This window comes from Xiphophorus couchianus, chromosome 4 (assembly GCF_001444195.1).
Source record: "Xiphophorus couchianus chromosome 4, X_couchianus-1.0, whole genome shotgun sequence".
NCBI lineage: Eukaryota > Metazoa > Chordata > Actinopteri > Cyprinodontiformes > Poeciliidae > Xiphophorus > Xiphophorus couchianus.
This window is the reverse complement of record NC_040231.1, coordinates 4,027,791-4,053,865: the sequence shown is the minus strand read 5'-3', so window position 1 is coordinate 4,053,865 and position 26,075 is coordinate 4,027,791. Positions and strand designations below refer to the sequence as shown.

Below are 26,075 nucleotides of genomic sequence, written 5' to 3'. Positions count from 1 at the left end.
CTGAAGTTTTTCAGATCTCTAGTCGTGAAGGAAAGCCGTTTCTGAAGCTTCTCTACAACAAGCAAAGATTTTCTTTAACAAAAACAGTTACAGTTATTGCAACCCAATATGGCTCTTTATTCGAGTTCCTTTTTAATTATTTCTGAGACAAAATAAAATGTTATCACACCTGAGAGTTTTTTCTTTATCTCTGCTCCAAATTAAAAATTGCAGACTTTATTACTGTTGGCATTAAATAAGCCTACAGACAAATACAAAGAGTGGTCCATTTTATTTCTTTCTAATTGTATATATAATATTGATTATTGCTGATTTAAGGGGTTTTTTTTACTTCTTAAACTCGATTTACATCAAGCACTTGCATTTAAATCACAGTTTTTTTCTAAGTCTTACCTTTTTCTTTCTCAAGATAAATCTTAATGGATTATTACAACCATAATGAGCAAAAATTAAAAATTAAACAATTAAATTATAAGAATGAAGTTATGAAATTTCAAGAATAAAGTTGTACAGGAATAAATTTGAAACAATACAAGAAATATTATATTCTATTATTAGAATAAAGCAATGAAATGTAAAAATGAAGTAAAAATAATGACGTTACTATCATAAAATGTTTTTTTTACTTCCTTATCTAATACGCATTGTAATGAATTGAAACATCTGAGAATTTATTTTTCAGAAATTTTACTTCAATGACTTGAGCAATTGACAATTTTATAAAATACAGTTATATCTCCAAATTTCCCTGTAAACTGTGATCATATTCATGAAAAATTGAGTGGAAGGAAAAAGTGCAATAAGAAAGAGGTGGATAAGCAACAGGGATAACCCGAGACTCAATAAGATTGAGAATCAAAACCCATTCATGAGACAAAAACTAATTTAACAGTAACTTTTCAGAAAGATGTAGGAGCTTATTTTAATGAAATGATTCCTTAATATTGATGAAAATATAATTTCACTTATAATATGGAACAACGTCTTGTTACAAGTTAAAATAATCTGCCAGTGGTACTAGCACTTTTTCATCAGTATTAAAGGAATTATTAGCTTAAAACAAGCTCTTATATCTTGCTGAAAAGCTACTTTAAGTTATTTTAGTCTATTTCCAAGTGAACTAAGATATTTGAACCAGAAACTGGGTAAAATTTTGTGATTTTGCAGTGTGGCATCGGTCCTTTAAGAGTCACTTAAAAAAAATCTAAATATTTTTCCAGGTAATTAAATGAGTCCAACTAGAAAATTATCATTTTCCATTTCTAAACACATCAAAAATGTTTTGTTTTTTTGCATTTGTTTTTAGCTCAATTAGAATCAGATACATGAGAAACATGATCACATCCTTAGAAGAGAAAATTTATCATAATTGCTTAATTTGGAGTTTGATTTAAAAGTGGTAATTTATTTTTTACAGTCTGTATTTTTCCTGTACAGGTCTGACTTTAAATAAAAAAAACATCGCCTCTAGTTTTGTCGTTTATTTGGCTTTTTTATGTGAAATGTTGTCTGCTTTGCCACAAAAACATGAAAAAAAAATCAGTGTAAACAACAAATCTTGCAGTACAGTTTTTAAAGAGTGCAATGCAATTTATTTTTAATCTGGATCAGGTTTTTCACATGATTTTTTCTTCAGATAATCAGTGATCGGTTTCTGTTGGTTTGAAATAATTTATCTGATTAATTTTAGGTGAATTTCTCTCTAAGAATTAAAAACATGTATGTCTTTTTCAACATTCTTCTCCACTGGGACTTACAGACATTGATGTACATCTGATAATTGACTTTTGTTTCCCCCATACGAACATTATAAATAAGTAATTTGACACGATTTAAATCAAAACAAATTAATTGGGAAATTAGTGTTTCTTCCAAGCCATTTCTAACAGAAAACCCACCTCACACACGGGCCAATTAAGAAAACACACACAAGACAAAGCACCACACACAAACACAAGCGCACAATGCGAGCCTGGGTTACCATGGCGACAGGGCTGTGGACATACTGAGGATTTATTAAAAAAGCCTCTCTGGCAGCGTTATTCCCTCTGCAGAGACGCTCCGTGGCCCGACTGTTTGGAGAAACAATATTCAGCTTCATGCTTGTCATGAGGATGATAAACATCTTTAAGCATCAGCATCTATGGTGGCAAAATGATTACAGCTGCTGCTAGTGAAGCTGTGGGGAACCAAAACATCTCAGAAACAAAAATACATAAATCTGGGTCTAAGATAACACTAAACACTGCGACGTGCACCAGGACAGAAAAACAACAAGAAAAGGAAAAAAAATTCACCAACAAAACAAGAAAATTCCTGTTTCAAAAGCTGAAAATGTTCAACTTTTCAAACTCAGAAACTTCCATGTTTTTTCTAGATTAATTTCTGAGATTAATGTCAACATTTCTTAATTTCTTCCAGCAATATTTTGACTTTTGAACCACAGAAATGTCCAATATTTTTTCTTGAAAATTTCTGAGATTAATCTAAAAATTTCTTAGTTTGTATCTACTAAATGTTGACTTTCAAAACTCAAACTTACACATTTTATTTCTAGAACATTTATGAATTAATCTAAATAATTTCTGGATTTCTTCTAGCAAATGTTGGACTGTTCAACTCAAGAATTTCTAGATTTTTTTTTCTCAAAATTTCTGAGTTTTTTCCAGCAAATTTTCTACTTCTGAAAATCAGAAATTTTCTGTTTTTCTAGAACATTTCTGAGATTCATCTCAAAATTTCAGACTTTCGTTCAGCAACTTTTCAACTTTTGGTACTGAGAAATTTCCAAATTTTTGACTTTTCTCAAATTTCCATGTTCTTCTAGAAAATTTCAGACATTTTTTACCGGAGACTTACTCCTTGTTTTTATATATATTAACAATGGCCTTAACCCACTGCAGTTACACACCAAAATCCAAACAATTAATCAACTTAATTGTCAATTAATGCTTTACTAAATTCAAATTGGAGTTTGGGAAAGCATAAAAGATCACCTTTTTTTAAAAAAAGCCTTTCTTTAAGTAAAATCTAAAGTAATAAAGAATGATTCAAGAGTTCTGAGCAGTTCTGTAAACCAAACTCTTCTTCCTGCTGTGTTCAAAGATCAGGAGGAAAGGAGTTTAAGCCCAAGAGACGGAAAGAGAAAGAAGATAAAAGAGATGATGGATGATGGGTGGATGTTGGGTCCAGCACAGTCAAGACTCCTCTTTCCATGAAGGAAAATCAGTTTTCCCTCGTTTCCCCTCAGGCCGTTCATCCACGGAGCAGTGCCAGCAAGTCTGTGACATTTAGCAACCAGGATGTAAAAGGAACGGCAAACCCAAGACGAAGAGCCTGTGTGTGATTTGATGAACATTTCCCTCCCAGCAACAACCTAAAGTCGGGTTTTACGCCGTGAAGCGCCAGGATGGGCTGAATGGAGGACTGACACGATAAAATACTGTCATCGAAGGAATTGCAATAAACAACAATATTGTTGTTTTGAGACTATGTTCAAGAAATGTAATGTTAAAAATAGCATAAAAATGCCAGAACATATTTTCAAATATCAAGAAACTTTAAATTCTAATTAACTGGAACTAGAAAACATTTTGAATATCCAAAATAATAATAATAATAACAAAAAAAACAGCAAACAAAATGAATTATAAAGTCTCTGTAAACAAAATTGTCCTTCAAACAGAGACCAAAGCATCAAACTGAAGACTTTTATCATCCAGTTTTTGGAAAAAATATATAGAGAAAAAAGAATTATAATTACAATAATAAGAATAATTTTATTGATCCCCTGAAGGAGGGACATTTAGTTTGTCCCAGCATTGCACTGGAAACTGGAAGTGGAAACAGGATAGAGATAAAAGCCCGTCATTCCCTTTCACTGAAAAGATCAAATCTGACTTCTGTGGGACATGAAAAGCTGATGGAACAGGGCAGCGCAGACAAAAGCCAAGCCAGGCAGGATTAATGTGACTGCTGGTACCATTTGTAACATCTTCAGCTCACCTGAGAGTTTCCTGGCGACCCCCACTTTCACTTTATCAGCGCTCCCCGCTGCCCCGACTCCCCACCTTTGAAGTCGCCCCGCGTGCTGAATCTTTTTATGAGAGAACGGGACGGCGAAGAGGGGACTGATTTATATTCTGGATCACACAGACACAGATGCTGCACCTCCAGCAAAGCTAAAATTAAAAAAAACTATCAAGAGGACGAGCAGAGGGGGGGAAAATGGCACAGCTCTGCTGATTTAAGCCAACCGGGGATTCTGCCTACGCATCCACACTTGTTTCAGCGTACGCAAAAAACTGCAAAAACTGAAACGCAAACACACACGCTGCAGCCGGTGTGTGGGCGGATGTGAAGGTAATGGGCGCTGGGGAACAGGAACAGGTAACTCTCTAATAAAATTACTGCTGGCGTTTAATCAGCTTGGTCTGCAGAAACGAGATCGCAGAGAGAGATAACCTCGACCCCCTCAGCTGAGAATTAAAACATGCTTTTAATGCGTTTTTACACCACAGACACATGAAGAAATATTCTTTCCATATCAGGGATATTAAGCTGCTAACTCTCTGATAATGTCGAAAATTTGCACATTTTCCTTAAAAAGGCAGTATTACGTGTTTTCCAGGTACATATAAGCATTTTATAGCACAAATTACTACTTTACCTTTAGTTGTTACAAAAATGCTCTATATATCAAATATGAATTTAAAAAAACTTCCTAATTTAACGCCTAGAAATTGGGCCTCTGTTTCTTTAAGAAGCTACTGCTCTTTCTGAGGCTCCACCTTCATGAAGTCAAAACAACATGGCTCCTCTATTAACACTTTAAAAACATTTTTTACCAGTTTAACTGAGAAGTATCTCCTATAATGAGCTCAGCAGTTACACCAGGTGTTTGCTATTTGCTGCTGGCTAGTCTGAAGGAGTTGAGTGGGGGAGGAGCTTTGTCCTAGAAGGTGGGGCTAAGTCCAACCAAGCGTTTTGCACAGGTTGCCATGGAGATTAAAGGATTTCTCAGTCATGCATGGAAGAATCAAAGCAAGGCTCCATGTCCGTTTTTGATGAGGGAATAACATTATAACACAATGAAAAGCTCAAAAAAGTTGATTTTACATAACATTTCCACCTTATTTAATAAACGGAATTAAAATTCACAAGATTAGTCATTAATAAACATGTTGCGTCTTCTTCATGGTTTGCGCCAGTAGCAACATCCGGTTGTTGACCGGGTGTCTTTTGAAACACAAAAGTGTTTCCATTGCAGTTTTGCAAAATAAACCAATTTTGATACAAACAAAAAAAAACATTATCTTAACACCAAAACATTTAATCAAAAAACTTTTTTTTTTTTTTTCAAAAATGGCATATTTCCAGTAAGCAAATTTATTTTCAAAGTGTCAAATTGCGCAGTTGTATAATCAATCAATCTCAGCTACTGAGATCTAATTACTAACATTTTTTCTTGAACAAAAATCCAACTTTTATCTTTTATGGTCTTTTATGCTATTTTCATATTTTCAGAAGCTGCTTTTCCATTACAAATGTGCACAAATTTTTGTCAATACACAATTTTGTATTTGCGGAGTTTCCATTAAATATGACACACAATTAAAATCGCACGGTCATTAAAGAACATGGCACGCCATCATCCTCCAACCACTTCCTGTTTTCTGCGTCTTTCCCTCCAGCACTAACATATTCAAAAAATATATATATGTTGTATATCTGTGGTATTTGTAATATTGGAAAAGCCCTAATACATAATGGCCACTGCTGGTAGAAAAATAGACATTAAAGCTGTCTATAATTCTTAAAAATAATTCAGAATTATCAAAACTGATGTTGGCAGGTTAAAGTTCCACAAAAATTTAGAAAAGTTGGTCATAAATCTTTGATTAGTGCATCACAAAATTATTATTATTATTATTATCCACATTCGAATATCAACGGGTTTGTTTCTATTAAGTTTTTGTAATTTTTCTAAACTCGAAAGCTGTGTCAACTACATCCAAAGATTAAATATAGTCACATCCTAGAAAATATAAAAACCCATTTGAAAATAATAATGACATGCAAGACTTTAAGCAGAATATCCAGAAATTTATAAGTTTTTTCCATTTTCCATTCAAAACGCTTCCTCTCTTTTTATTGGTTGTGACAGGCGACGAGGTGCGAAGATCAAGGTGATTGCTCTGCCTCACTTTCCTCGTCTTCCTCTCTGAATTATGCATTTATTCATTTCACATTTCTCCAGACTTTTATATCTGATCTGCCCCTGCATTACGTCTCATCTCTCATCTACAGAAATCGGTCCGTTTGGAAAAAACCCACCTGCAGACTACAAAACGGATACAAAGATCAAACAGAGGACAAAAGTTTCACTTTCTCTTCCTCTTCATGAAAAATACATAGAAATGTTCAACATATACAGGCACAAAAAGACAACTTTTATGCAACTTTCACAGGAGGGCTGACACGATTAATCGGATTAATCATGATTAATCACAAATCATAATCAATTAATCTATACAGACTCAAAAAACAGCTATTTGCTGAAAGAATAACATATTCAGAGTAGTAATTAAGCCAAAATTGTAAAATATATGTGTGTGTGTGTGTGTGGGTGTGTGTGTATGTGCGCGTGTGTGTGTGTGTGTGTGTGTGTGTGTGTACGGAGAGAGAGTTTGTGTTTAAAATTAAAGCACGTTTCTTGCAATAAAATATAAATGTTTTGGGTGGGAGCCAAAAATCCACAGTAGAGCTGTTTAAAGATGTTTGTTTTACATCTTAAAATTATAAATGCATAGAAACACTAATTTTTCATAAATCCAAATTATTACACAATTTAACTGTTTTTTTTTCATCCTATAAATGTGGCCAATTTTCCTAAATCCCTTAAATCCACAGAGCCTGTCAGTTACATATCCATAAAGTGAAACAAATCCTTTTTCCCTCAAATTACGGCTTCAGAAACAGCAGCAAAGTCATTAATTTGACAAAAAAAAGAAAAAGAAAACCAGATTAGACTAGTAGAAAAGGAGAAAAACTTCTGCTTACCAAACTTCTTCGCTCCCACTGCCACTGAAGGAAAAGTGAGAAATCGAGTCCCGAGGTGCGTTTCTGGACCAATCAGACCTCAGTGTTTATATTCAAACTCAGTTGACCAATTACCAGCCGCTGCAGCTGCTGTGAACTTTGACCCTTCAACATATATTGCTCACTACTGTTTCCTGTTGGACTTCATGTGAAAAAGGTTGATTATTAACAATCACACTATCAGAGATAGGAACCTGGAGCATAAAAAGTAATAAAAAAAAAACACCTGACAAGTTAAACAAATGGCCATTTTACAAGTAACTGTTCAGCAAGATAAAGGCGCTTGTTCAAAGTCAATAACTGATCAATAGTGTTGAAAAAGTACTACTTCCACTGAATGAAAAACAAACATGTTTTAACCAGAAATTCACCAAACACAGACACACTCCTGCAGTTTTTGTTAAAGTTTTTTAAAGTTTTTATTGAAAGAAACTGATTTGGAAACATTTTCTTTTGTCTTATTTTGTTACTGTTTGCTATTTATGTATATTATTGTCATGTTTGTCCTTGAAACACCAAAATTATCTCTTAACTTTATATTTTGGTCCGTCTGATGATGTAATTTTTAAACGTTAAATGATTGACAATTTGATCAGTTACTCAGTACTTGAGTAGATTTACTAAATACGTTTTTACTCTTACCTGAGTAACTTCTTGAATGGCTAATTTTAACTTTTACTTGAGTAAAATATGTTGAAGTACTGATACTCTTACTCGGGTATAATTTGTGGCCTGTGCCCACCTCTGCTTATAAAATATCTGGTTATAAGTGAAATAATAATAAGAGTTTTTCTCAATTTCTATCCAAAACATCATTCAGCAGGACTTATATTACACTATCCTCCATTTAGCAGAGAGCTGACATGCTACACAACACAGTCATTATTTTTAACTTGGTCACAATATACAAAGATAGAGCTGTATATAGTCAGAAACCCCTAAACCACAACCAGCAAATAGGAATACAATAAATCTACCAATGTGGTAGAAACAATAGCAGCTAAGCCAGAGGTGGGCAACTCCAGGCCTTGAGGGCCACTCTCCTGCAACTTTTAGATGTATCTTTACTTCAACACACCTGAGTCAAATAATGAGGTCATTAGCAGAACCTGACTCCACTTAGGAGGCGATTCAGCTGTTGGATTCAAGCGTGTTGGACCAGAGAGACATCTAAGAGTTGCAGGACGCCGGCCCTCGAGGACCAGGATTGCCCACCCCTGAGCTAAGCTACCACAGTTCTGAGGCGACTGTGGCTCTTTGGTAGAGTAGTCGTCTTGCGATCGAAAGGTAGTAGGTTCGATTCCGGCTTCCTCCTGCCACATGTCGATGTGCCTCTGTGCAAGGCACTTAACTCCAAATTGACATTTATACACCGATCTGTGTATCGGTTTGTTTGTGAGTGTGACTCTAGTGTAAAACGCTTTGAGTGGTCAAAATGACTGGAAAACCATTTACCATTTAAGCTGGCATGCTAGCGCTAAAATGCTAACACAATAGAATGTTATTTGTCTCTCAAAACAGAGTCTACATAAGACTGGTTTACTTAATAATGAATATTGTAGGATTTAAACTTCATGACAGTTATATTTTGTGGTACTTAATAAAAGTAACCAGCCTGTAATTAAACAAAAATAAATGTGTCCTTCTTTATGTAACTCTGACTGGATCACCAGGACAAAAGATTCACCAATCTGTGACAACGCCACCCTGTGGTGTACCTCGGTACAACTCTAATTAAGGTATCTTCATGACGAAAGTTCAATTTATTCCCAGCATCTCAATATTACAACCAGAACCAAACAGATGTACAAAAAGACCAACAGCTAATCTGAAGTGCTTTACGCTTAAGATAATTAAATGCACGGTTGGCCTAATTTAATGTTGATATCCGATAATTAAGAGCTCACATCCCTGCACTGTCATATCTTTCTGTTTTATTCTAACAATCAACATCAGCGGACACCTGAACACCTAGCATACGTCCTAATGAGGCCTTTACTGCCTAATGAGGACTCTGGTGCATAAAGTGCATGCACTGTAATATAGCATTTGTGCGTCGGGACAAAAGAGCTCACTGGAGACGCCATTAGGAACTAATTGATTTCATTTGCGGCACTGCGAGACTGATAACGTACAAATTTGCTCTAAAGAAGCTTAGACCGAATCATTTATATCCGTCACAAGATTACTGGTGGGAAATAAATTGCACATTTACAGTAGGGGGTGGGAATAATGGATATGGATATACCCCAAGATTAGATGATGTTTGACAAAGGAAGAAGGATTCAGAGCTTTTTTTTTCCCTGCCTCCCCAATTCTTCATGTACGCAGTGCGTGATTCTCCCTGAATCGCAGACTAATTGAATTAGAGCTGTGAGATTACAGCCAGTATGGTCCCCAGTCCTTCTGTGCTCTGCTGTGAGACAGAAAAGAAGGTGGGAGTGGCGACGTCTGATGCTAATAAACCCTGAAGGAATAGGGGGTGATTCATAAAACGATGTGAAAGAATGGAATAATCAGTAACAGTGAGAGCTGAATAAACTACTTACCACCACATAATAGTCTAATAATCTCAACTGAACTGACTTCCTGCTGCGATGGAGAGTAAACGGACTCCAACACGCACCACTTGTTCAACAGTAGCTGCATTTCTGTTAGAAATGTGGGAAACACTGTCAATAATCCTCTAATGTCAAAAAAGTACAAATTTTGCATTTGTGATGTTTTCATTAAATACGAAACAGAAAAGTTTCTTAATGCGATAAGTCGTTAAAAAACATGCTACGCCATAATCCTCCAACTACTTTCTGTCATCTCCTTTGTGGCTTGCAACAGCAGCAACATCCAGTTGTTGATTATGATGCGTGTGATGCGAAAAAAGTGTTTTCATTGCGATTTTGCGAAATAAACCAATTTTCTACACGGCCAAAAATCCATCCGAGAGTCAAAACTTGTCAAAAAATGAGAGTTTCTTTGAGACTGACGTGTTTCCATTCCTCTTTTATAAAGTTTTCACTCCACGTTGATTTTTAAGCAGTTATGAGGCACAGTGGCAAAACCTTAAACTGCTGCTGCACAAGTTGCTCAACAGGTTGTTGCTAGGTAACCAAAGAATGAGCGGGTTGCTAGGTAACCAAAGAATGAGCGGGTTGCTAGGTAACCAAAGAGTGAGTGAGCGAGTTAGCCTTGCTTAGCTAGCCATGAGACGTTGAGCCGTTCTGCATCAGAGTTCAGTGAATATTTTATCAGACGTATTACCGATCAATATTGATCACGGATCTATTACGTTACATATTGTTATTGATTTATTGTCCAACATGCTGTATTATTGAAACAGTTGTGTTTACACAACATCCTGAAATATATGCAGATATAGAAGTTAGCAACCAAACTAAGGCTGCCCTCATGCAGTGATCCTAAATATGAAAAATGACTCGTCTTACCGCAGTCCCCCCTTTAGTTTAATGACCACTACTGTGATTTATACGCCGGCTAGACGCTATCATAAAGCAGTCCTCTGGATGAAAAGGAGTAGTAGAACGGTTGCCTCACTGGCCTCTGGGTGGATAGAAAAACGACCTTGGACACGTAAATCTCAGGGGATCCTTCATTAGCCCAGGGAGGGCGGGGGTGGAGGCCACAAAGCACCATGACATGGCCGCTAAATGCTTTACAGTTGGCTCCTTCACAAATCCAAGAAGTCAATTCCCTCAATTTATCAGCTCCCTTCTGAACATGTGACCAGCCTGACGTCTTTTGCTGAGTGCTAATTACACAGGATGCTGAGGTGTTTTCACTCATCTCAGACCAGGCATCAACTCTAGGACTCTAGTGTGCGACCTGCCTCCTCACAGATCACCGGTGCAGACAAGAAAAACTAATGAAAGCTGTCAAATGTGTTACTCTGGCAACCATCTCTCTGGCAACTGGAGCAGCAGCCACCCCAACTAGGTGGGAGTTACGGCTCTGCAAAAAACAACAAGCACTGGATGGACTGACAAAGCTAAACAAAGAGTTCTGTGAGTGAAAGTAAACGTGGAAAGACATCCTTAAGTGCTGCTCCAGGAAGAAAAACAAACTGTACAAGACAGAAAGAAAATAATATTTACCTTACAAGCTACTTAGACCCAACTTAGAGAATAGAATACCTGTGTTGTATTTGTGGTAATGATCCACAATGATTTCCAAACTGCAACCAATTTGATCACACATATGGAAAGTAAAAGTGTTTTTCTTGGTTGCACTGCTGCACTTACAGGGGATCTATTATGAGAAATTCACATTTTGCAAGTTTTTCTACTTCAATTTGTATTTTTCTTGCTTCTATAAAAACCCAAAGTGCTTTAAAGAACACTCAGACAGTTTTTTCTCAATAAGTTTATGTTTTTGGTGTCTGGAAAATAACCCATTTCTAAAGCCTCTAGAATGTAACGCTCCAAATCAGCAGGCACTGCTCCGTTACCTAGCAACCCCAGCAATGCCCAGCCTGTTACCTAGCAACATAAGCTGAGATCTAAAATGTTTGGGTAGCTGGTTTTATTGCTGTAAAATAAAAGTAATGGCTTTTTGCACTTCCAGCAATGGCTGCTGGAAAAGACAAGAGTTTTGTTTTTGACCTGCCATTCAGAAACCACTTGCTGCATTCTTGCTGGTTGTGCAGGAGGTTCTACTTCTGCTTTTCAAAGATGTACAGTTGTATGATTGCACATCTGTTTGCAGCCATTTTCACATTTCAGTGTAAACGTTGAGTTTGGGGGGCGTGACCAGCAGCAGATTATTTAGATTTAAAGTGACAGAGGTCCTAAAACAGCTCAATTTGAAATAAGCTCAAAATAAATAGTATTTTGTTGAGCATCTAAATAAGATTTAGTAGAAATACTCATCCATCCATCACTATAGAATGTGGTAAGCTGATTAAAACAATGCTATCTTTCATTATAAAACACCATATCTAAAGCAAATCTCCATCAATCCATACATAAACTCATATATTTAATTTCTCCCTTGCAATATCCACAGTATTATTCAACAGTATGTCATTTTACTGACTTTACATTATCTAGAACATGTTAAAAGAGAAACGAAGGTGGAAATATGAACCATTTGAGGCAGCGCTGTGATTTAGCTGTTTTGGCAGAAAACATTCCTCATATCTCCCCATACTCTTCATCTCAGTCTGGGGTAGTTAAATGAGGAAATCCCTGCCGATCTCGTCTCCAGCGTCAAGCTGTCACCTCCACATAATAAATGCCACTCGCTAACTAGACTCTCCCCAGGCTGAGACCGGTCATTATTTTGATTCTGCAGGCTAACGCCATCAACCGTTTCCTACAAATGGCAGCTCAAACATTTTCTGCATATATTAAATCTGCAAATATGTTTGAGGAGAAGTTTGTTTAGAGACAATTAATTACAGAGATAATGCAGCACAGATCAGGACTATTTGCTGACTGCTACAAAAAAGTAACGCAAAGTGTTGAAGTAAAACTCTGCCGACTTAAAGACTTTTTCCAGTGCCAAGAATAAACTGGATCCTGTAGATGCAGCAAAAACAACCGATGCTTTTTTAAAAGTCTTGGCTTGATCTTGTCACACTGATGTTCTAAATGTGAAGAAGATAGAAGAAAATCTCCTCAGCAGTTTGTAAAAGACCAAGCAGAATCCTAAATGTCTTGATTTTTTCCTCCACTAAAAGTGTTTATGAAGCAAAAACCATAAATATCAGCGATTAGTAACATGTACAAACTATAAAAAAATAACCTATAAGCTTTTTCCACAACTTTTTTGTCTTTTAATGTTCAGGGGCGGTCCTAGCCTGTTTGGAGCCCTGGGCCAAAATGCTCCATCATTTATTTTATCACGTAGAAATGTTTCTATTAATATTTTACTTGAAAAAAAGCAAAAGAAACTAGAATAATACTATAAACACACAAAACAAGACACAAATGTGCTATCACAATGCGGTTAAAAATAAATAAAACAAATTGCACCGATACTCAAACAATTACAAAATTGTTTGTACTTCGATTGTATTTTGATCAAGCCACAAATCTCACAGCACAACTGTCAAAGAAACAATCTAAAAATTTATAATTCACTCTGTTACACTTCAAGAAACACAAATTAAATTGCACAGCTGTTATAAAAACGTTCCACCATTTGTTAAATTACTGTTCAAGAAAGAAATAGCCTTCTGATTTAACCTCACAACCGTTGACTTGTGTGGCAGCTAATGCCGCCCCAGAGAAGAAGTCACCCTGGGCAGCTGCCCACTTCCAATTTTCTTAGAACCAATCAGAACCTGGACCGTGTCAGAAAGTGATTGGTCACCCAGGACACCAACTCTGGATCGATCACCTGTTTACACAAAAAATATATATATTCTTCAGATGTTCTTATCCTGGAATCTTTTTAGTTCATCTATGATATTTAAAAGTGGAAAATGAGAATTTATTTGCTTGCAATCTCACATTTCACCACTAGGTGCTGCTAATTTCAAGGTTAAAATGAAATTTTAGATGAGTTAAAGAACTCCTGTACAAGTTGGGTTGCAGATTACAGCAGTAAATTTCTACAAGTTGGATAAAAGTACAGAAAAATGTTTCACATTTATTTTTATGACCCCTACCAAAACCAGTGCAGTCAACTGTCAAAATTCAATGCTGATTACTTTTATTTTATCTGGATTAAAAGTTCCTTTTTTATAGATCTGTAATTGAGAATTTTCTTTTTTCCTTCTGTTTTTAAAACTGAAAGATCTCAAACAGTCCTACTACAACTTTTAGAAATAATCTCGGAGATTAGAACAGATTCTTTTCTACATTCCTGTAATGACTAGCTGTGCTGCAATAAAAACACTAAAGTCTGCGTAAAAAAAGAAGTGGAGATTTCTCTATAGCAGTGCTGCCACAAACACTTTGTAAAAAGAGGATACTCTTTCAAAATGTTCAACCTTTGTTGAAGATTGTAAATAAACAACAATTTGTCAAACAAATGTATTATTCTAAATCATACGTTAAGTGAAAATAATCTTGAGGGGAAAAATTTTTATTTCTTCAGTTTCACCCAGAGACAGGAGTAAATATGTACTGAGTGCTCATTAGCAACAATTCATTCCTTTTTGTCACTGTTGTCTAACCTCCTTCATTCTGCCATCTTCTCTAAAGTCAAAGCATGACTCTGACCTATGACCCCAACAACTGATGAGAGGTTTTAGCCCCGGGATTTGTAGCTTTCGCTCCTATTTTACTGCAGCCTTAGTCTGTTTGTGTGTTGAATGCTGAGCGAATGAAGCGTTTCCACTGAGTCGCTCTGCAGAATTACTGATTTACGACTCGAACAAGGATGACTTTTCATAACCTTGCCGACACTGGTAACATTTTGCACGAGTTAAATGTGCAGCTGCAGGAACCTGACGGCAGGACTGGTGAATATGCATAATATATCTGTTTTGGTGTTAAATGGATGAGAAAACAAAGCTGGAATGAATAGTGTGGTTTCCTCACTTGTTTTTAGACACAGCTCAACATATTTATCTAAAATTTCCAGCACTTAATCCTACAAACTTCCATCTTTTATAATATTTTTGTTAAAGATTACCTAATATGCTTCCTTGAACAGGTTAGAATTTGTCTACGCCACATTCTCTATGGTCTATAGAAAATATTTTCATTACATTGTTTTATTACATAACAAAAAACACAATTATTTTTTCTTTAAAGGCAATCTACTATACTTCCTTCCACAGGAAGTTTGTTGTAAACATACAAAACATGACCATTACATGTTTGTGCACTAAATCATTCTCAGATAATGATATTTTAGTCTGTTTTAGGGCATCTTGTCACTGTAAATCCAAATAAGTTGCTGCTTGCCACACTTGCACAAGAAAATTGCTGCAAAAAGATGGGCAACCATACAACCGTACATCTTTGAAAAGCAGAAGTAGAGCCTCTTGCACAACCAACAAGAATGCAGCAAGTAGCTTTTGGATGGAAAGTCCACAACAAAACCCTTGTCTTTTCCAGCAGCCATTGTACAGTGGTCAGCTGGCTTTACCAGCACAAATCAGTGTGCTGATCATAAACACTGATTTGTGATGTTGCATTCTGGAGGTTTTTGAAATGGTTCACTTTCCAGACACTAAAACACATTAACTTATTGACAAAAACTAACTTTGTGGGGTCTATTAAACGCTTGGGCTGTTTTTCAGAAGCAGGAAAATCCCAAATGGAAGTACAAAAATGCTCAAAATGTAAATTTTTCATAATAAAAATTTACATTTTGAGCCTCAAGGACTGGCCTTGATAGGTGTTCATCACCATTTAAAAACAGTTTTATGTATTTACTCTATCTTTATCTGAAATTAAAATTTTCATGATGATCTAAAGCATTTAATTGTGATAATTGTGCATTAAATGACAAAGATTACTGGCCAGAATTGATCTGAAGCGCTAATAAACCCTTCCACCAATGACCAAACAATAAAAAGATTATTTAAGTTACAACTACATGATGTAAAGTTAAAGAGCCAGCTAAACCAGATCATTGACAGTCGCACAGCACATTAGCCTCTTTATCAGCCGTCTCCACGTGTCCTGGCAGCATCACTATCCACAGCATGTCAGTTATGCTGCGGGCTGCTCATCACCTCTGTCACATGAGTATCCTCGTTTAGGCTTCACCAAATTACCGAGTGGAGTCTGGGCCAACCACCAAGGCCTGCCAGAAACGCCGCTATAAATCCAGCCGCTGAACCCGGAGGTGCCAAGCAATCAAACGCAACTTCTGCCAAAACAGAGACATCTGCCAGGTAGCATCCCTGAGCTGCACATGAAAACCCTTCTGTCAGCGTCACACTGTTGTTCTGGTGACGGACGTCAGAGCAGCTAAATTACTCAAACTGCAGCGTTTGCTTCCAATACGCCGTTAGGAGGAGTTAACGTCTTCGCAAACACACTTCTGGATAGAGTAGAGCTCATCAAGTGAAGGATTATCTTTGTTCCTCAATTAGACCTCTGAAGCTTAACGGCGGTCGTTAGCGGAATGCTAACGCCAAGCCTCCGAGCTCGATTCTCTTGCTTTCTATAAATGTGATGAGAGAACCATCGCTTACACATACTACATGAATCAATGCATGAAGAAATCAAATGTATTGATTCATGAGGATTGGTGCCACTGAAAACAATTTTTTTTTAAAGAATTCGGACTCTAATCTCATAATTTTCACTTTTTTTGGAATTCTGACAAATTAAAATCAGGATTCTGAGTCTAATCTCAGACTCAGAATCAGTCTAATTCTGAGATTAGATTAAATCTGAGACAAAAGAATGTGTCCATTATGACACATTCTTTTATGACACATTAAAGTCAAAGTTTTACGAGAATAAAGTCACAGTATGACTTTATTTACGTACTATTCTGACTTTATTCTCATGCGACTTTATTCAAGTAAAAGAATATGACTGTATTCTCGAATTACTACAAGTTTGCCCTCACATTATTTCAACTTTATTGTTGTGATATGAGTTTATTCTCGTAAGTTTATGACTTTATTCTTGAAATTAAATTTTTTATATTGAATTTTTTCTTAGTATGGCTCTAATTCTCCATTGTATTTTCGGGTTGCAAATCGTAAACACACAAGTCTGGTAGTGGTGAGGTTTAGTTTATACCATGAACAACCAGATAAAAATAATAATAAAAAGAAAAACAAAATCAGATTTCAGCATGAAATAAAATGTAAAAAATCTGAGTAGAAAATCAAGACCTTCCCTTAGCTATGGGAAATATATTCCTTTATGTTTCAAAAACGAAAAAAATCCAACCTCCAGGCCGACTGAGGAGGGATTTATTTTTAATACTACTTGGTATATAAACATGAATTTTGAGCTAATTTAACAGCTTAATCACGCTACAATGATTTTTGAAAAGCATAAAATTAATTGGACATAGTGTCTTCTTCTCTGGCAGGGGGTTGTCACATTTCTTACCAACATGTTTGTTCTGTAGTGAAAGAAAAGCAGAATCAGGAGGAAAAGAGGCTCTTTGAAGTTAAATTTCTTTATGTTCAGCCCCTGAAGCTCCTCTCCTGCAACGCTAAACGTAGAGAAATAAAAGGAGCAAAGTGAAGAATATGTGAAGGCGGAACAGAAACCCCAGAGCACTACACGTGATTCACAAATCCAGCACAGTTTATTTTCATTAGCATCAAATTTCAATTACTGTCAGAATGATCGTCTCTGTAAGAGACACTGAGAATTTAAACATGTACAAAATAAAATAAACTGCATTTAGGTTTTTGTTTCATCTAAAATATAAACAACTCAAACGTTAAATTAGAGAGATGGCCAAGTTTTTATTTCTGCAGACAAGAGAAAGCTCAACCAAATTAACCTCAGGAACAACCCAACGAACATAATCGTCATAGTTACAGGCGATGCTTTTTATGCATATTCAGATAGAAATTTGATTAAAATGTCTGCAGAGGTTCGAAATGTACAACATGAGGGCCACTAAGAAAAAACTAAATAAAGTAGTAGTACTTTTTTAGCATCAAAAAAATTTCAAAAATGAGTTTTTTAGGGTTTCAATATTCAAAGATTTAAAAATATTTCTCACACATTTTTTACTTTTCAAGCTAAAAAATGTCCAAGCTTTTTCAAGAAACTTTCAGAAATAAATCTCAAAATTTCAGATTTTTTCCTGCAAATTTTCTACTTTTGGAGCAAGAAAATTATTGAGATAAATCTGCGTTTTTTGGTTTAAATTTACTCCTTTTTTCACCACTTATTGCTTTCTTGTAGGTTGTGAAGGAGGCTCCACTTCTGCTTTTCAAAGATGTAGTGTTGCATAATTGCACATCTGTTTGCCGTCATTTTAATTTAATGTGCGAGTGTGTAAACGTTGAGTTCGGGGGCTCGGCCAACAGCAGCTTATTTGGATTTGAAGTGACAAGACATCCTAAGAAATCTGAAATCTCTTTATCCATGAATGATTTTGTGCAACAAAAAAAAAGTCATGCACACGTTTCCTATAGACCACAGACGTATCCTAACTTGTTAAAGGAAGCATAATCAGAAAATACCAAAAAACGTATAAGTCTAATTTAAGAGTAATTTATGAGAGCAGTCACATTCCGGGTCCCTGTTTAGCAGTCACATGGTCTCCTCCCCATGCCAGGATGAACCATAAACCTGCCACCCAAAATGTATGAACACATCATATTACACCCAGCAGAGCTCCTCCTGCTGGATTCACCCCTGAGGCTCCATGATTGGCATTCATGCACAAAATATTGGCCACAAACTCCCAAACCAGTCTCATTAGAACTGGTTTGGGAGGTGTGAACGATGCCCAGATCGTCAACACCAGCAGGTGTGAAAGCAAGGCGACGACACGTCTTGGTGTCAGTTTCAGGTCTGGGCCAACAACAGTGAGATTACAGCACTAATCCAATGTTTGTCTGACACCAGCCCTGATCCTTTAATCCAGACTGATGTTGCCGTGGCATCATTGGCCGGTCGACGCGCCAGCAGCCAAACACGCACCGCAGGATATTAACACCAGCTGCTGCGCTCAGCTGTGTCACAATCCCACAACATGCATGCATGCATTTATGCATACACAGATGGGGTACGTGTGAATAGCTGGGGATCACAATGTATTCACTTCAAAAGCTCACACAGCTCAATACCAGACCGGGAAAAATGCACAATAGCTCATTTACCACATTCATCCTATCGTATGTTAAAGAGCTGATAACAGTGCAGCTCTCTGTGTGGGCTGGAAAAAGGTCAGTTCATCAAGTTATTCTTATTAAAAAGGGAAAAATGACATCTACAAAGCTTTTCTCAAATACAGCATGCATTTCGCACACTGTATATAATTTACTTACACAGTTAAAATGCTAATTTCACCTCAAGGCAACAAGAATAATAATTCAATAATGCAACTGATATGAAAAATTATGCACACAACACTCACCTTTCATTCTAATTTTATACTGCAAACAAAAAAACTTACCAAGTATTTATGGTCTAGTTTCTAGTGTAAATATTTTAGTACAATGAGACAAACCAAACTTACAGGTAACTTTTCAGCAAGATATAGGAGCTCGTTTAAGTCAATAATTTCTTAATATTGATAAAAATTTAAAAAAAGAAAAAGTTTTAGTTCCACTGGCAGATTATTTCACTTATAACAAGAGACTTTCCCATGTAACATGTGAAATAATCTACAATGTAGCAATACAGTTTTTAAAAACAAAATGGCCGCCCCGGGTGCATGACATCACTATGGAAATTAATAACGATGGTAACTCAAAGATTGTACAAGTGGAAAGGAAATCTTGATTTTCCAAAAATTCAACTATCAAAAACCAAAAACTAATTTAATACAATAAAATCGATTTATCGCCCAGCTCTGTGTGTTACACCTCAGGTGGTTTAAACCAGACGATAGGGAACAACTACCAGGATAATTTAGCAAAGGTAACTGTAAGGCTGAGCGATTTACTTTCAAGGCATCCCGAGGATTTATGACCAACGTGGCGTTCAGCCTGTCGGGTTGTAAATTGGAGCTGTAAACTCACAGTGTCTGCTGGTGATCTGCAGCAGCAGCAGGGGGCCTTTGTATCGCCGCTCCAGGTATGAAAACAACCTGTCTCAAGTTGAGGAGGATTGTACTCAGGAGCTTCAAGCATCTGGGCCGCATGTGTGAGAATGTGTGAGCTGGCACTACAGGGGACGTGTTATGCTAAATTCACATTATTATACTTGCATTTGAGTTTCTACTGCTTTTATAAACGTCCCAGTCGTTTTCTGGCAGCATGTTAATGTTTTATTGGTATCTGAAAAAAAAAAACACTTTTTTGGTATCAAAAACTTCCCGAATGTAACGTCCCAAATCAACAGGCACTGACCTTTCACCTAGTAACCTCAGTGAAGCCCAGCCCGTTACCTAGCAACCCCAGCCGCGTTCTGCCCATTACCTAGCAACCAAGCTGAGCTCCAGCACGTTTGGCCACCTAGGTTTACCTCTGTATGCACTGTACAGTGTCTGATGAAAACACAAGTGTTTTGTTGTTAACTTACCACCCAGAAAGCACTTGCTTCACTCTTGTTCGTTGTGCAGGAGGCTCTACTAATGCTTTTCAAAGATGTATGGTTGTATATATTGAGTTGGGGGGCGTGGACAGCAGCAGCTTATTTGGATTTAAAGTGACAAAACGCTCTTAAGCAGCTCAGTAAGAAAGGAACTCAAACTAGGAAGAACTGAGCAGACTAAAATATTATCTAAAAATGATTTTGTGCAAAAAATGTAACGAAAACGTTTTGTATAGATCACAGACCTGTCCAAGTAAGCATAATCAACACCTTGAAGAAAATGTATATTTTTCCAGCTTCATCTTGCTCATAGCTATTTATAATACGTTTAGAAGTGGTTGTTCCAAAATGCAAACGTAATTTTTCCATCAAAATCCCCATAAAGTAGGTTTTGGTTGTGACGTGACAAAAAAGTGGAAAAGTTGAGCAGTTATGATGAATATGTTTCCATGACACAGTAAGAGCAATATAGAAGCTAAGCTTCATTCATCTCCTCCATCTGCCACTCAGCGTTTCCACACTTTCACAGCAAACCCTGAGAAACGCCGTTCTCACACTTTCCACGCCGTCTCATCAAACAGGTAATTAAAAGCAGCCTCAACTGCCGCCTGATTGGAGCTAATGGTATGTGCGCGCTATGTTGGTGGCCCTCAAACTTTACAGCTTTCCATTAGGTTAGAAGACACACACACACACACACACACCAGACGCTCAGGGTTAAAAACAAGATGTCTTGCTGTGGAGGTGACAAGCTCTCAGGGTGGAATTACTACCTATGAAGCTGGGATAACGGGGAAAAGGCTCCACTGTTGTTCTTTCTGCTGGTGAAAGACAAATACACTGCAAAAACACAAAATCTTACTAAAAAGATTTTTGGTCTAATTTCTAGCGCAAATACTTTAGTGCATTTGGAATAAAACAAATCAAACTTACAAGTGGAGCTTGTTTTAAGTCAATAATTTCTTAATTGTCACTAAAAAGTACTAGTCCCACTGGCAGATTATTTAACTTAGAATTAAAAATGATAAATTATGTCAGTAAAGAATAAAAAAGAAAACTGAGTGGCAGCAAAACTTTCACATTTTTGGTTAGTTATTTTGGAATACTGTTGTCCAAAACCATACACTGTAAAAACACAAAGTATTTTTGGTCTTGTTTCTAGTGCAACAAGACCAGTATATCTCAGTATATTTGACAAAATAAAAAATTATGACTTTCAAGTAACTTTTCATCAAGACATAGGAGCTTGTTTTAAGTCAATAATTCGTTAACATTGGTGGAAAAAATAAGAGTCTGACTGGTAGATTATTTCATATGTTATAAATGAAATAATCTGTCAGTGTAATTAGTACTTTCTTCATAAATGTGAAGGGATTATTCACTTAAAACAAAGTTCTATGTCTTGATGAAAAGTTACTTGTAAGTTATTTTGTTTTACATCAAGTGTATTAAGATATTCACAGAAAAAAATAGTGAAAAACACGATTTGTTGTTTTTGCAGTGTACGACTTTCTCTGCAGATGTAGATAAATTTTTCCATCCGTCAGCGTCAAAATGAACGTGTTGACAGCAGGGCAAAAATTATGTAAATACGTTGCTAAAAATAAAAACATGGATTCTTAAGCAAAACTCCAGGGATGGAAAATGTTCCTGAAAGCAAAATGACTGAATAAAAACTAATCCAAGACGCTCAGTGACCTCCGGGCTCCTCTGTGGGCCGGAGGTCATCTGCAGCAGAATCACAGCTAAACACAGAAAATCTGCCTAGAAACAACAGCTGCAGCTTTCTGCTTTCACATTTCTCACTGTTAACACCAGAAGAGTCTATTCAAATGCAAAGGAAATGTTGCACAAACCGACAAGGCTTCTTTTTACATATGTAACTAGTTATTGTCTTTTTTTCCCAATATCTTAAAATTTACAACGGCTGTTTTTATTTTCTTAAACTGGATGATGTTTCCTGTGTTTACTCTTACTTCACAGGCATTTCCTGATCATCAGAGAGAAGCTGTGTTTTCATTACAAACGTGTGAATGTGTAATCGATCTCTGATGCGGAACAAAAGAGAATTCGGCCAACAAACCACCGTCTCGGTTCAGTTAAAGGGAACTCTGGTTCAAATGCATTTAAGAACGCCAAGTGGACCAAACCCAGGAAGCGAACTACAGCGCGTGGCATTCTGGGTAAACAAAGCCAAAACAAACACACTAGCTTAGCACTACGGTAGCGCTAACAGGTGAAATGTCTTGTAAAATCTGACTCCTCTTTATTTTTGTTTATATTTTGTGAAGCAGAAAGTTGAACTTACGTCTTCTTCAAGGGCTTTCGTGTTGTGGTTCTTGGTGCAGCGCCCCCACAGGCGAGGAGAGGAGCAGATGTTTTTACTTATTTTGGTTTGTTTGACAGTGCAGCGAGAAGGCAAATTGCAGCAGTTGAAAATGTAACAAATGTTGCAATTTTGATCTCCAATCAAACTGAGTTTACCGAACTATCCAGTGTGAAAACACCTCCAGTCTTTTAACAGGAAACAGAAAGGTTAAATGTATTATCGCAATTTTCTTTTCCTACTGAACTTTCAACTTGGAAAATGACAGTCAGCTGATTTTGTAATGTTACACGGCTAGCTAAGGTAGCTCTTCAAACAATATGCCAAAATCAGTTTAAAATGTGAACTCTATTAATTTTATCGGTTTTAAAACAGTAAATCTTGCTCTCCTCACAAAGCAATCTAGAATCGCCTCTGATTCTAGTATCATTAAGTTACACTCATAGCAGGAGGACTAAAAATAAATATTTAGAATTTTCTTCTTGTACCTACATTTATTTTAACTCTTAAAGGAGACGTACAGTGCAAAATTAAACATTTTTGTACTTTCATCTTGGTTTCTACTGCTTCTAAAACATCCCAAATGCTTAAAAAAATTAAAAAATATGTTCATGTTTTTTGGAGTCTGAAAAATGAGCCGTTTCAAAAACTTTTAGAACGTAAAGTCACAAAGCAGCAGTTACTTAGCAACCTCAGCGAAGCCCTGCCCAGTTACCTAGCAACCCCAGTAGAACAAGAACAAGTGAGTGAGTTGCTAGGTAACAAAAGGAGTGAGCTAGTTCGGTAGCCTTGCTTAGCTAGCCATGAAAGGTTGAGTCTTTCCTTTGCCTACATCCTCCAGAATGCTGTGCGGTTCTGGATCGGAGTTCAGTTAATATTCTATTAATTGATTGTTGAATATTCTATCAGACGTATTATCTATTGATATTGATCACGTCTCTATCGCAATATATATGATTGATTTATTGTCCAGTTTATCTCTTTTTTTATATTGTTTAAAAATCACATACTCCATATTTATGTCTACATGTTTTCTGCCTGCACCAGCTTTTATAAAAAGTTCAAACATTAAAGGTAGATCTTAAGCATAATATGTCACGTTTCTCGGATGGTTTACAAGCCTTTGCAGGAGCCGAGGGGACGCACTATTCCCAACAGAAACCCCGGCGTTTCTGGCTGTCTTCATCTACAATCAATCATGCAGAAAGTGCTGTCATGTTGTTGCATCCAAACACTCTCCACAACCCCTCACCCCTTCTTCAGCAGGGGGGCTCTCATTACTGGTGACAGGTGAGCATCTCCCAGTGGGGCAGCACCAGTCGGGCCAGAGGCATGGATGATGGGGAGATGAACCCAGACGGGCTCTCTCTGTCTGTGAACCAGTTTGGCTTGGAGAATAAACCGTTCCTGCATGGTGGAGGGGCAGGAAATGCTTCAAAACGAAAAACAAAATGAAAAGGATTCTACTTATTTTTTATTTAATAAAACTAATTCAATGTAGCTCTGATTTGAAAGAAATTAGAGTTCATAGTTACTCTGAATATGAATTATTTGAAGGTCAAACCTACAGATATAAATTTTAGTCAACTGAAAATTCTCTTTAAAGGTGACTTACTATGCTTCTTTGAATGGGTTAGGATAGATTTATGGTCTATACAAAACATGTTCATTACATTTTTTGCACAAAATCATTCTTAGATAATGAGATTTGTCTGTTTTATGGTCTCTGTCACTTCAAATCCAAATATGATGCCCCACCGTTCCATGTTTACACTCGCACATGAACATTTCTGCAAGCAGATGCACAATTATACAACCGTACATATTTGAAAAGCAGATGTGGAGCCTCCTGCACAACCAATGGATGGAAAGACAGCAATCGTACAGCAGCCATTGTACCAACCAGCTGACCAAACATGCTGGAGCTCTCTAGTCTATTAACACATTAGTATCAAATGTGTTAATATTAAGACTATAATCTTGTTTCCTGGCCCTAATGTCATTCAACTGTCAGAAGAGATCATTAAAATAACTTAAAAATAAATATTTTAAATCATTTGTAATTTCTTTTTAGATCACAAAGCAAGAAAAATCTTGCATCTGGTATAAAAATGTATTTTATTTTTAAGCTGCATCAGTCAGCCCTAACCCTATCAAACCATTTTTTAGACTTAGCAATAAGTCATTCTTTAGAAACCTTCCCTACAGAGACTAATCAATATGATAATATCATAAATCAGACATTTTATCACTTCCAGCTTCTGTCGTAAAGGTAAGAAATCTGTTGGAAATTAGGTAAATGTGTACAAAAGCATCATATTCAGTAGAATGTTACAGATTTATCTATCAAATAAATAAAATGTTCATATAATTTACCTTTAAAACAAATTTTAAAAGCTTATTTTGTGATATATTGAGCAGCTCTTTTACTAAAGCAAATGTCCTAACAACAAGAATTTACATAGTGAACAATAAGGGAATTAAACTTGATATTTCAGACAGTTTTGCATAAAAATGTGTTGCTTCCTTGCATGTTTCTGCTGGCTAACAAGGTGAGAGAACAAGCATCCATCTGTGTGTTTGCAGGCATTTCAAACTAGCAAAGCAAAGCAAGTTAAAACACCTGCAATTATCCTCACTGAGCTCACCTTTTCTGCTCAGCTGCAATAAGGTAGTGAGAGTTTCAGCGACGCTACCTTCCAAAATAGAAATAATAAAGAAAATCTAACATGCAATGAGAGCGTCACTTCCAAATTATTAAAGGTACGAAGTGTCACGCCTCAGGCTGCTGTTAGACCCCCCAACAATCAGAGAGCAGAACGCGTTCAGGGGTGAAAAACAAAAACAAAACCCCGGGTCTCACTGAGCAGAACTCTAACAGCCCATCATGACAAAGAGATGGACATAAGAACACAGACAACTCGTCCCCACTGAGAGCACGGCTGAGATAGAAACTGTCAGAGATGAAAAGCAGCAATTACAGCGACATGGCCGTCACCGCGTCACTGCAGGGCGAAGAAAAACGAGCGGACGCACACAGAAAGGCAGAAATAAAAGCTTATCCATTATCAGCAGAAAGCAGGATGTAATTAATTTCACAATGAAAAGTCTAGTAGAACCAAAGTGTTTTCTGAAGTTTCATAGACATCTGTTGCATTTAGTACAAGCATCCACATAGTGTTAGAGCTATGCAAACAAAATAAAATAAAATTACAAGAATAGAGTCAGAATATTACACGAGAAAAGTTGAAGTAATATAAGAATAAACATCTGAAATTGACAACGTCATAAATTGGCCTGTTTGAAAATCCCAGAGCGAATTTTTAGGAAGTCAAACGTGGACATTTCCCACATCTGCTTTTTCTCGCTGTTTTTCTCGGGTAACAAGTAAACTTCCAATTTTCTCAAGATAACGATGTAATTTCTAGTTTTCTTCAGATAATTGACTAATTTAGCGATGGTTTTCTTGAGACGAATTAATTTCCAGATTGTTTTCTCGAGATAGCGAGTTAATTTCCCACTTTCTCGCAATAACGGGCTCA

The 26,075-nt window shown here is 36.6% G+C and overlaps 1 protein-coding gene across 1 annotated transcript in view; it reads right to left on the bottom strand.

Moving 5' to 3' along the window:
• Positions 1-26,075, bottom strand: part of nav2a (neuron navigator 2a) — a 262,068-nt gene that overhangs the window by 189,319 nt on the left and 46,674 nt on the right. The gene's annotated exons all lie outside the window — the stretch shown is intronic.